Source organism: Pistacia vera, unplaced genomic scaffold, assembly GCF_008641045.1.
Source record: "Pistacia vera cultivar Batoury unplaced genomic scaffold, PisVer_v2 Contig413, whole genome shotgun sequence".
NCBI lineage: Eukaryota > Viridiplantae > Streptophyta > Magnoliopsida > Sapindales > Anacardiaceae > Pistacia > Pistacia vera.
Window position 1 is genome coordinate 465,775 of NW_022196239.1, and position 11,355 is coordinate 477,129.

At 34.7% G+C, this 11,355-nt stretch overlaps 1 non-coding gene across 1 annotated transcript; it reads right to left on the reverse strand.

Annotated features, from left to right (window-relative positions):
* Nucleotides 1-5,454: 5,454 nt before the first annotated feature.
* LOC116142679 lies at nucleotides 5,455-5,561 on the reverse strand. Its single transcript, XR_004130027.1, has one exon. It is a non-coding gene; the product is annotated as a small nucleolar RNA R71 (small nucleolar RNA).
* Between the last annotated feature and the right edge of the window lie 5,794 nt (nucleotides 5,562-11,355).

Here is an 11,355-nt window from a genome sequence, read left to right on the forward strand (position 1 = left end):
TTCCACAAGACTAATCCACCAATCACAGAGAATTCCACCAAATTTAGTTGAAGCTTGTAATGAACAGTGGAAACTTAAGCATTAGGTTTAACCATCTCAGCTTGTAACCAGGTTTGAAATTCATACATCAGATTTCTCAATTTATGTGGAGGAAGATCATCAATAGTAAAAGTGTGAGAATCTTACACATAATTCTTCTTTGTAGTATAGGTTGGAGCAAATGCCGAAGTTATGCCAAGTTCTTAAAGGAGATCCTTACACCAAAAAGAGGTTTGAAAACATGAATGGTCATGCTCACCGAGGAATGTAGCGCTTTACTTCAAAAGAAACTACCACTGAAATTAAGAGATCCAGGGAGTTTTAATATTCCTTGCACAATTGATAGTTTTTATTTTGATAAAGCTTTATGTGATTTAAGAGCCACCATTAACTTGATGCCATTTTCTATTTTCAGGAAACTTGGTTTAGGAGAGGTGAAGCCAACCACGATTCATCTTCAATTGGCGGATAGATCCATATCATATCCTAGGGGAGTGGTGGAGGATGTCCTAATAAAGGTAGACAAATTTATCTTTCTAGTAGATTTTGTAGTTCTTGATTGGAAGAAGACCGAAACATACCTTAATATTAGGAAGGCCTTTTCTAGCTACAAGTAGACTTTAATAGATGTACACCAAGGTAAACTAATCTTAAGGGTGGAAGACGAACAAGTGGAGTTCAATGTTTTCAACAGATGAAATGTCCACCCGAGTCAGATACTTGCTTTAAGATTAGCATCATTGATGACAAAGTACGGAAACCTTAGAGAAAACTACCTTAGCTCACCCTTAGAAATTGTTTAGTCAACTCTAGGATTATGAGGCTAATTTGAGAGGGTAGATGAACAACAATTGAAGCCTTATGTGTATGGTGGATTGAAGGATAGAAGGGTTTGGATTTTCCTAGATGATCCAGATTGAAGGAGTCAAAAAGTTGAGCTTACGACTCTAATAAAGCGCTTCTTGGGAGGCAACCCAAGCTCTTTACTTTAATTTTGGTTTTTTCTTTTGAATTTATTTTAGATTTTTGTTTAATGTGTTAGCTGTGATAACTTTGATTTGGTTTGATATGTTAGTTGTTTTTGTTTCACCCATAATTTCTTTATGCACCACTAAATTGGCCAAGAAAGGCGCATAGTTTGTTTTCTTTTGACTAGATTCCCGATGACTATTGGATACAACAAACAACATGCATGGCTTCACGAGACTACCTCCACATAAATGTTACGCATGAAGAGTATTGTAGTTGTTCTCTTTGCACATTGAGGACAATGTTAATCTCTAACGTTGGGGTAAGGAATATATTTTTTTATGGCCAAATTTAGTTTCATTCAATGGACATCTTTGAATATCTTTTGCTTTGAATTATCTGTTTAAAAGCTTTTGGGTGACATTGTTTTAGGGTGTCTTATAGGGTCAAGAGTTAATGTATTTTGCTTTGTTTTGGAACTCATACATAAGTCATGATGAGACCAGATTGTGAATTTGTGACATTGAGATTTTATTAACTTTCGCGTAGTGTAAGGATGATAGTGGATGACAATTGCATTTAGTTATGACTCTCTTGGGAAGGGTTTTATTGGTTTTATTTAGAAACTTAGAGACGTTTTATAGTGCTTTTATGGGCAATAATTTTTTTGTGAAAATTGTGCATAAACTTTAGAACTCATTTGATAACCACTTGAGGCGAAATCCTAGAATCTGCATTGTTTAGGATATGATTTAGGCAATTTTCTTTGGAACAATTGAACCTTTCAAGCCAACCTATATTATTTTATCTCTAGTTAACCCTTTTGAGCCTATATATACATTTGGTAAGCCTTATTTTTTTTTTTTTTTTGTTTTAAACCCACTATATCTCACCTTGATGATGAAGCCTAAAACACTTTCCGCCATCTTATTGTGAGAGACTAATTTGATGACCTTAGAAGAAAAACTCATGAAAAGAAGTGTGTAGAAGAAAATAAATATATTTTTTGGACCACAACCTGAGTATGTGCAATGAGATAGGTTGGGGTTTGTTAAAAAAAAAAAAAAAAAAATTGATAGTAGACAAGGTGGGTGTAGACAATTTTTTTTTATGAGTTACTGTCTTCCTAAAAAAAAAAGAAAAAAAAATGTTGAAAAAAAAAAAAGCAACAGAAAGAAAAAAAAAAAGAAAAATTTGCAGAAAAATAGGAGAAGTAGCTTGGGAGAGGAACTTGAAATGAGGTACATTACATGAGGGTTTGTGCTACTGTTGGAAGGAAGTTCAATCAATGTGAAAGGGTAAAGGGTGAATGAGAAGGGAAGCAAGAAAGATTGTACATGGTCATTTACCGTAAAATATTAAGTCTCTTACTTTTTGTTAAAAATTTATTTCCGTCTTTCATAAACCATTACCCTAGCCTAACGTTACAACCATGATAAAGACCTAATGATCCGAGATAGTGATTGAATCTACATTAGTGGAGAGTGGTTTGAAAGTGAGCCTACCTATGGAGTTTGATTGTACATTTGTTTTATTTTGTTACTTTGCCTATGAAAGCTATGCATAAAATCATCTGGGTTTTTGATGAATGGTTTGTGAATGATTATGAGAGGGTCAAAACAAAAGTGTAGTTGAAATTCACTTATTCTTTGCATTTGCGTATTGTTAATTATTCGATTTGTTCACATTGACACTATTTTTTTAGACGATTATATGTATGGATCCTAAAATGTTTGTTTGAGTCTTTAGTTTTGAGTCTAGGTGAGGTTATTTTTGGATGTTTGTGGGTATCATCGCTCGAAACCCTTACGAGACTACAACTCGTCCAACTAGACCACATAGGGGTTTAAAGGCTTGTTGCATATGCTAAATGCAACCGTGACAATCTACGAAAGTGACTTAGGATAGTTTAGATATAGGTTTTCATTGTTTGTTTATTTTTCAACCTTAAAGACATGTTTTATCGCTTAATTTGCTAGGGACTAGCAAAGCTGGTTGGGGGTTGTGATAAAAGCTTGAAAATACATTTTTGTTAGTGATTCAATTGGATTATTTGTGAAAAATGTGTTTAATTTGTGAAATTTAACTTAATTATCTCATAAATGTCTTTTATGGGATCACGGGTATGTTTCGAGTGTTTTTAGGTTCTTAAAGATGATATTCAGAGAAGGTTATATCGACGATGGAATGTAGGATGAAAAGAATGAAATGGTTTGTGATTCGGAGTTGAAACAAAGAAGTTAGGGCGATTTGAAGTTAAAGTGAAATCCTGGAAAACGCTTCAGTTTTGAACATGCGACAGTAATTTGACAATAACTTGAGCTTTAGATTTTTGATTGAGCTGATTCTTGAACCGTTGGAAAGCTGATTCAAGGGCTACAATTCATATTTTTCACTTGGCAAGATTCGAACGTTATCATGCTCAAAACTACTATCTTGTCAAGATTTCGAGTTCTAGGGCAGAATCAACAATGCCTAGCACAGTGCGCGGCACAACTGTGAATCTGGACTTTTTTAGATTAAATTTATGACGTGTATTTCCTATTTTAGAGTTCTAAAGTGATTAGGAGTGGGAATCATAACCCTAAAACCCTAGGAGTATAAATAGATGTCTTTAGCTGATTTTTGAGTGGAGAAAAGGAGAGAAGTTCAGCGGCTCTTTGGAGATTGGAAATTCCTGCAATTTTGAGTCATCAATTAGAGAAGTTTTTCTACTCTTTCTTATACTCATGTTTATGAATACAATGATTTTTATTACTGAAAGTATGAACTAATTTTATTTTCTAGGGCTAAGATGTAGCCCAATTTTATGATATGCATTGAATTATTTGTTGCTAATTTTTATTAAGTTTTGTTTTAAGTTTTATTATTGCCTTAAAGCTTTTAATTCTTAAGGGCCCTAGAGTTGAATGATTTTATGGGTTAGGTTGAGATCGAGAGATGAAACCTAATTAGTCTAAGGTAATAAAACCATAGATGAGCGAAACGCTAGAGATAGTTACCGCGATCTGTGAGGCTTTGGTAAATTCTATAGAGCTTAATGATCTCCAATTGCTTAAATCTGATTAGAGATAATTCGGTTAGTAATTAGGAGTTAATTTGTTAATTGTTCAGAGAAAGTTAGCAAAATATTAGGAGTTTGGTATTTAGAATAACTTAATTGGGTCACGATAATTGTCAATGCATAGGATTAAATTGGTGTGAAATCTATACCCTAGTTTAGTCATATTGATTTCCTACTAAAGTGTTAATAAAAGTCTGTTTTTATTTTGTTTCTAAGTTGTTTTATTTTTCATTGAATCATTTTGAAAATCTAATTAATCAAATACCATAGATAGGTTAGTGTGGTACTTGGTATTAGTAATTCCCGGGTTTGACATCTGTATTCTTATACTTTATTACTTGTACAATTTCGTACACTTGCAAAAATCAACAACAGATACAAACATAAATTATAGATATGTAGTAAAATATAATCATAGCACTCCTGGGCAACATGCAGGATGAATGTTGATATATAGTTCTCTATATAATAGTAAATCACAGACTAATTTTGAGGCAAATATTAGGGAGTTTGGTCTTTAGAATAAACTTAATTGGGTCAATGATAATTGTCAATGCATAGGATTAAATTGGTGTAAAATCTATGCCCTAGGTTAGTCATATTGATTTCCTACTAAAGTGTTAATAAAAGTCTGTTTTTATTTTGTTTCTAAGTTGTTTTATTTTTCATTGAATCATTTTGAAAATCTAATTAATCAAATACCAATAAGATAGGTTAGTGTGGTACTTGGTATTAGTAATTCCCTTGGGTTCGACATCCGTATTCTTACACTTTATTACTTGCACAATTTCGTACACTTGCAAAAATCAACAACAAGTTTTTGGCATCGTTGCCGGGGAATTGCTTTTATATTATCAATATCAATACAAGCTATTTAGTTGCTAATTTGGTTTGTAATTTATTGTTATTTTTTGTTTTTTGTTTTTAGTGCTTTAATTTTTATTTCTGTAGTTTTAGTGTTGGACCGTACAGAGGAGTTAGTTTCAATGATAGATACAGGAGGAGAAGAAGTTCAAAAGGCACTTAAGGATTACTCAAGACCTACAATTGAGGGATGTGCTTCTAGTATTAGGAGACCACCGATTCAAGCAAATACTTTTGAGATTAAGCCAGCAATTATTGGAATGATTCAGCAGTCGGTCCAATTCGCTGGGTTACCTAATGATGATCCCAACCTGCATATCGCAAATTTTCTGGAGTCATGCGACACATTCAGGCATAATGGAGTACCTGATAACGCAATTAGGCTAAGGCTTTTCCAATTCTCTCTTCGGGATAAAGCCAAGGCTTGGTTGATTTCTCTGCCATCTGAGAGCATCACAACCTAGAACGAGTTAGTTCAAGCATTTCTTACTAAATATTTTTCACCTGCCAAATCTGCCAAGTTGAGGAGTGAGATTATGAACTTTTACCAACAAGATTCAGAGTCATTGTATGACGCATGGGAAAGGTGTAAGGATCTCTTATGGAGGTGCCCTCACCATGGTTTACCAATCTGGTCGTAAGTGCAAATGTTCTACCAAGAGTTGCTATCAACTATTCAAGCTATGATTGATGCTGCAAGTAGGGGAGCCTTGAACAATAAAACGCTAGAGGACGCATACAATCTAATTGAGGTGATGGATATGAGGACTTCAGAGAGAAATTCAACAAGGAAAATAGCGGGAGTGCACGAAGTTGATGGCTACACCGCGTTGGCTACTTAACTTTCAACCATCTAAAAGCAATTAGGAGTTGCCCTAAAGGTAAATGCTATTGATACTCGTTCTCTAACTTGTGAATTTTGTGCAAGGAATCATTTGTCAAGAGATTGTCAAGTAGGGAATCCATTTTCTCTATATCAACAAGCAAATTATGTCAACAATTTTCAAAGAGAGTAACGAAATCCATATTGCAATACATATAATCTAGCATGGAGGAAACACCCGAACTTTTCATGGAGCAACAACAATGAGCAAAAACAAGCTCCTGTTTTTCAACCTCAAGAGCCAAAATCTAATTTAGAGAATGTGTTGACCAAGTTCATTGAGGAGACAAGCAAGAGGTTTGAGAAGACTGACATCCTGGTTCAAAATCAATCAGCCTCTATTAGGAACCTTGAGAATCAAATTGGGAAATCCACAATATTTTAGCGGGAAAAGTTCAAGGAACGTTGCCAAGTGATACCGAGAAAAATCCAAAGGAGCAACTCAATGCCATCATGTTGAGAAGTGGTAAGGAGCTAAAAGAATCAAGAAAAGCTGAAGAAACTGAGGAAAAAGCTGAAGACACAAAATTGGACAGAACCAACAATGCCTCAACACAATGCCTAGGCACAAAATCTAGAATGAACAATGCCTCAACACAATGCCCAGGCACAAAACCAGAACTTGAGAACAAAGCCCAAGATGTGAAGAAAGATGAAGCCTCTCTTCCGTATCCTCATAGACTATAGAAACAAACATTAGACAAGCAATTTGGTTAGTTCATGGATATGTTTAGATGAGTGTAGGTTGTTTTAGTGTTTGAATTAGTTTGCCCGAGGATGTGCAAAAGCTAAGTGTGGGGGAATTTGATAGAGTGGAATTTATATATTTTTTATTCCTTCCATATTATGTTTTTTTGTTATGTTTTATACCTGTTTGAGTTGATTAGAGGTTATTTTATAAGTTTGGCATATTTGGATAGACTTTAGGAAATAATTGAGAAAAGATTAGGAAATTCCAGATTTTTGTTATTCTGCCAGTGCTGCTTTTTTCAGGTTTTTCATGGAGTCAGATTTCTCAGTTGCAAAAGTGTTCTTCAGAAAAAGTAAAGTTGATGAATCAAGCTTTCCAGGAAGGTATTATGGCCGAGAATCCGAGTTTGTTTGGGTCTTCATTAGTTGTTGCGAAACCGGACCTGGAATCCTAGTTGCTGAAGGATTTCCTAGCTGAGTATTGAATCTTCGAACCAGCCTAACTGGAGCATCCGATATCGAAAGCGGGTGATTCAAAAGCCCAGATTCATCTACACATCTGGGACTACAATTTTTATGAAGTGACTGATCCAAGAAAAGATCTTTTACATTGCAAGAATCCTGGGGCAAGCTGGAGACGAATTCTGTCTTCCATATCTTATAAGATTTTGACAAATCTGGAAGTCTATCTTTTAGGAAACGTCTAGGAAAGATTTTCCATGATTCCTGAGGTAGAATTAAGAAAAAAAATGTTATTTATTGAGGAGTGTTAGGTTAACCAAGGGGAGAGACGGCAGTGGAGTTTTGTTTTCAATATTTTTTACTTTCTAGGTCAAGATGTGCGGCTAAACTTTCTTTGTTAGTTCAAGGGGATTTTGAAGCCTAAATTCATGTCATTGGTGTAACTTGATTTCAGTAACATTGTTCTTAATCTCGTTTTTATTGGAATTGTTTATGTTATTCTGTTTTAATTGTTTATGATTCTTGTTTAAGTGATTTAGTTTTGGCCTGCTAAATTGTTTAATCGGAATTTTACCTGTTAGAATTAAGAATTGTGATACGTAATTGTCCTTTTTCTATTCAATGAGTAACATATGATGATAGATGATTATGGACAAGTTTTCAATCTGTCATCTGGAATAACATAACCTAAGTTAAATAATCCGAATTTGCGTGATTGTTGCTTAGATTGATCTATTTTCCTAACTCTTAAGGCTGCCATTGAATTAAAATTAGAGAGCTTATCTAGGTTGTTCAAGGATGGGGATCTAATTAGAGAGCTTATTTCAGTAGTGACAATTAAGGGAAAATTCGGGTAATAGAGCTTGTTGTTTCCTAGGGTCAGTAGTTCTATAATAACGAGATAGAATAGTGTTACGGTTAGTTCATGTCCAATGCATGTTTAGGTGGATCTTGAACTGAGAACTGATTGCTTTTAACCTGATATTTTCTACCATTAGAGATTTCTTTGTTTTATTTAGTTTGCCTTGACTAAAACCCCTTTTCATTACTGTTGTCATGTTTACTGTTTAGGGTTTTATTTTATTTTATTTTTTGTTGTTTTCATTGTTTTAGAATATAGAAATTAATCGAATCATTCCCTGTGGGATCGACCCTTGCTTACCCTATATACAATTCAGTAGTTAGGTTAGGAAGGTTATTCATTTGGAACATTCGGCACGCTACCACTGAAGCACTATAGGAGCATTACAATACCTGACGCTTACTCGACCTGATATTAGTTTTACAATTAATCGGCTTAGTCAATTTTTACAAGCTCCCATTGTCCAACAATGGCAAGCTTGTAAAAGGGTACTAAGGTACCTCAAAGGGACTCTTCATCATGGATTATTATTCTAACCAACTGCTGATTTGTGTTAGGAATTGATCTACCCAACACAGTGGAAAAACAAAAATTTAAAGGATAAATCAATTTCACTAAAACCCAAAATCAGAGTACATATTATATAGTTCATATGTTAAATCAAGAATCTGCAGAAAATATGAACAATCCAAACAAGGATCAGAGATCTTATGCATGTTTGGAGGCTCTTTCACTTTGTCTCTGATTTGGATTCACTACCGATTCAAAGTAGAATCGAACGAACGGTAATCCACACAAAGACAATTCGAAGAACCAAAGAGGGATTTGCTAGATCCTCTTTGGCTTCAAGAATCAACTTGAATCAAAGGTAATCTTTGATTCAAAAACTCAAGGGAGGCATGAGAGTAAAAATGAGAGAGAGGGCAGCTTTTTGCCTTTTCAATGATTGAATAATAATGAGAGATATCTCTACTTTCTCTTAACACACATGCACTTATATAGTGCATGTGTAAAACCCTAATCCCTTTAGGGATAGGATTGGGCTCCAACCCAAATAAGCCTTCGTGTCCAAACACTCTCAATTTGTATTTTATTTTAATTATTATTATTGTAATTAAAATCAATTAATATATTTATATAAAATATATTAACATTTACTAATAATAATAATTCATTTAAATATATGTTTACATATATTTAAACATAATCTCACTGATTTGATCTAATATTAAATCCAGGCAACAACCTTAGCAAATTTAATTGCACTGTGATATTACCAAAATACATTTTTGTCCAAAAGACGAAAAACACTCCTTGCACAAACTGATTCTCAAATTATCTTCTATGTGTGTGACTCGTAGGCTCCTCATCATACTGGCAGTGAGTAGTATAACGATTAACACCAATTAATTGTCTCACTATACACAGACCAAGATTGGCCCCTAGCAAGGCATCATGGCCACTCGATAGATTCAAATTTAGTGAAATAGCTACCTATCAACAATATGGTTACCATGCAATCAAATCCTTTCATCATTTGTTATCTCATCGAGACTGAGGTACAGAAATAATGTCAACCTCAGTTACTCTTGATATGCTTGTATTCAGGTACCTGACCAATAATCGGAATAATAAATTAGACTGAACAACAACTCAATCCCACTATGGCCATAGCTTTAGTGTCATTGCCATTTACTGAATTGCATAGTGAGATAACTTCTCCCATACCCAGGAGTGATGAATCCACTGTCGATCCACTATAGTCTTGATACACTCCTCGATGCAGCCAATCACTATCGTATTGATAACTCTGAATAGAACTATGTTGGGCTAGTGTCAAACTACACTAATCGGTGCCCAAGGGGCTTTGGTGATCTCAAGTCTAAGGATCACATGCACCACCATTCATTAGAGGATTTATTCCATAGAAACTGGGGTTACCATCTATATGGAATCCTCTGGTGGGTCAGTCTAGTGAACTTGCCTACAACAAGCATCCATGTGTTGCACCAGGTTGTCGGCAAACAACCTTGAAAGTGAGATCAGTCACTACCTTTCGACAAGATCGTTCAACACTATGATAGCCTTACCGTATTATCTATGTCCTTGGTTAGAATAATACTGGGGCTACGGGTATTTCTAGAATGGCCACCATATGTGCTCATAGGGTTCTCACTATCAAGATTTGAAACACTTGATACCCTCATCACGGTTCTACCATCCTAAGGACATACATCAATAACATACATATATGATTTACACGATACATAATAAAATGCCTTTTATTGATCAATGAACATTATTACAAAGAGTCAATTCTACAATAATTGATTGGCTCTTGGGCACCTACTCTAACAATTTGCACATTGAATGTTATGACGATTCTGATTGGGCTAGCAGTCCTGAAGATAGAAAGTCAATCAGTGGATATTGTATACTTGGGGCCTATTCTCATTCAATGGAGTTCTAAAAAGAAAAATTTTATGGCATTAAGCTCTACTGAAGCAAAGTATAGAGCACTAGCTTATACAGCCACTAAAGTGGCTTGGTTGTAGTCTCTTTTTACAAAATTAGGACTTGCACTTGACAAGTCATATGTCATTTGGTGTGACAATGTTAGTGCTGGTGCATTAGCTTCAAATCCAGTCTTTCACGCTCGAACCACACATTGAGATAGATGTTCATTACATAAGGGAACAAGTACTTGCTAAGAACATTACAGTTCAATATGTTCCCTCCAAACTTTAGATTGCTGACATTTTAACCAAGGCACTATTAGCAACTCAATTCAATGCATTGAAGAATAAGCTAAATGTAGTAATAGCAGCTAGTGGAGAATGCATTAGACAAGCCACTGAACAAACCACTGAACAAGCCACTGACCAAATTTAATATACTAGTAGCTAGTAAAAAAAAAAAAAAAAAGTGAATGCTTTCTGTTTGCATATTGGAATTATTTACTAATTTTGAAAGTTGGTGTTGAGTTCTAGAAGTTGTTTATTTACAAAGCTAGTAAAAAGAATGGAGTATGGCTTGACGACTTGAATCTATAAAAAAAAAAAAAAAAGAGGGATGACTTGCTGGTTGATGAAACCTGAGTGCTACTTGCTGTGTTGATGTTGCATATCGGAGTTGTTACTAATTTGAAAATTTGGAGGCTGATGTTGAGTGTTTATAGAAGCTGTCATTGAACTGGTTAGTTTTTGATAGATCATTGGAGTGTACTACATGGAGTTGGTGTTGAGTTACTTACAATTGGAAGGTTGGTTTGCGTATTAGTTGGTGTAGAGTGTATAAAGTGTGTTAGTTTGGAAAAGCATTGCTAAATTGAGATTACATATGGAGAGTAAGCGGTATCAAATTGACCTACACTGCAAGCTGTTTTTTTTTTTTTTTTTTTTTTTGTTTTTCACTGTGAAGATATTACGTTGTTCTGCTCTTAAAGGGTATTGACGCTGTGTGGCTACAACGAAGTTACCTTGATTGCTACTTGAAGATTGTTTGTAATCGATTCTTTAGAAG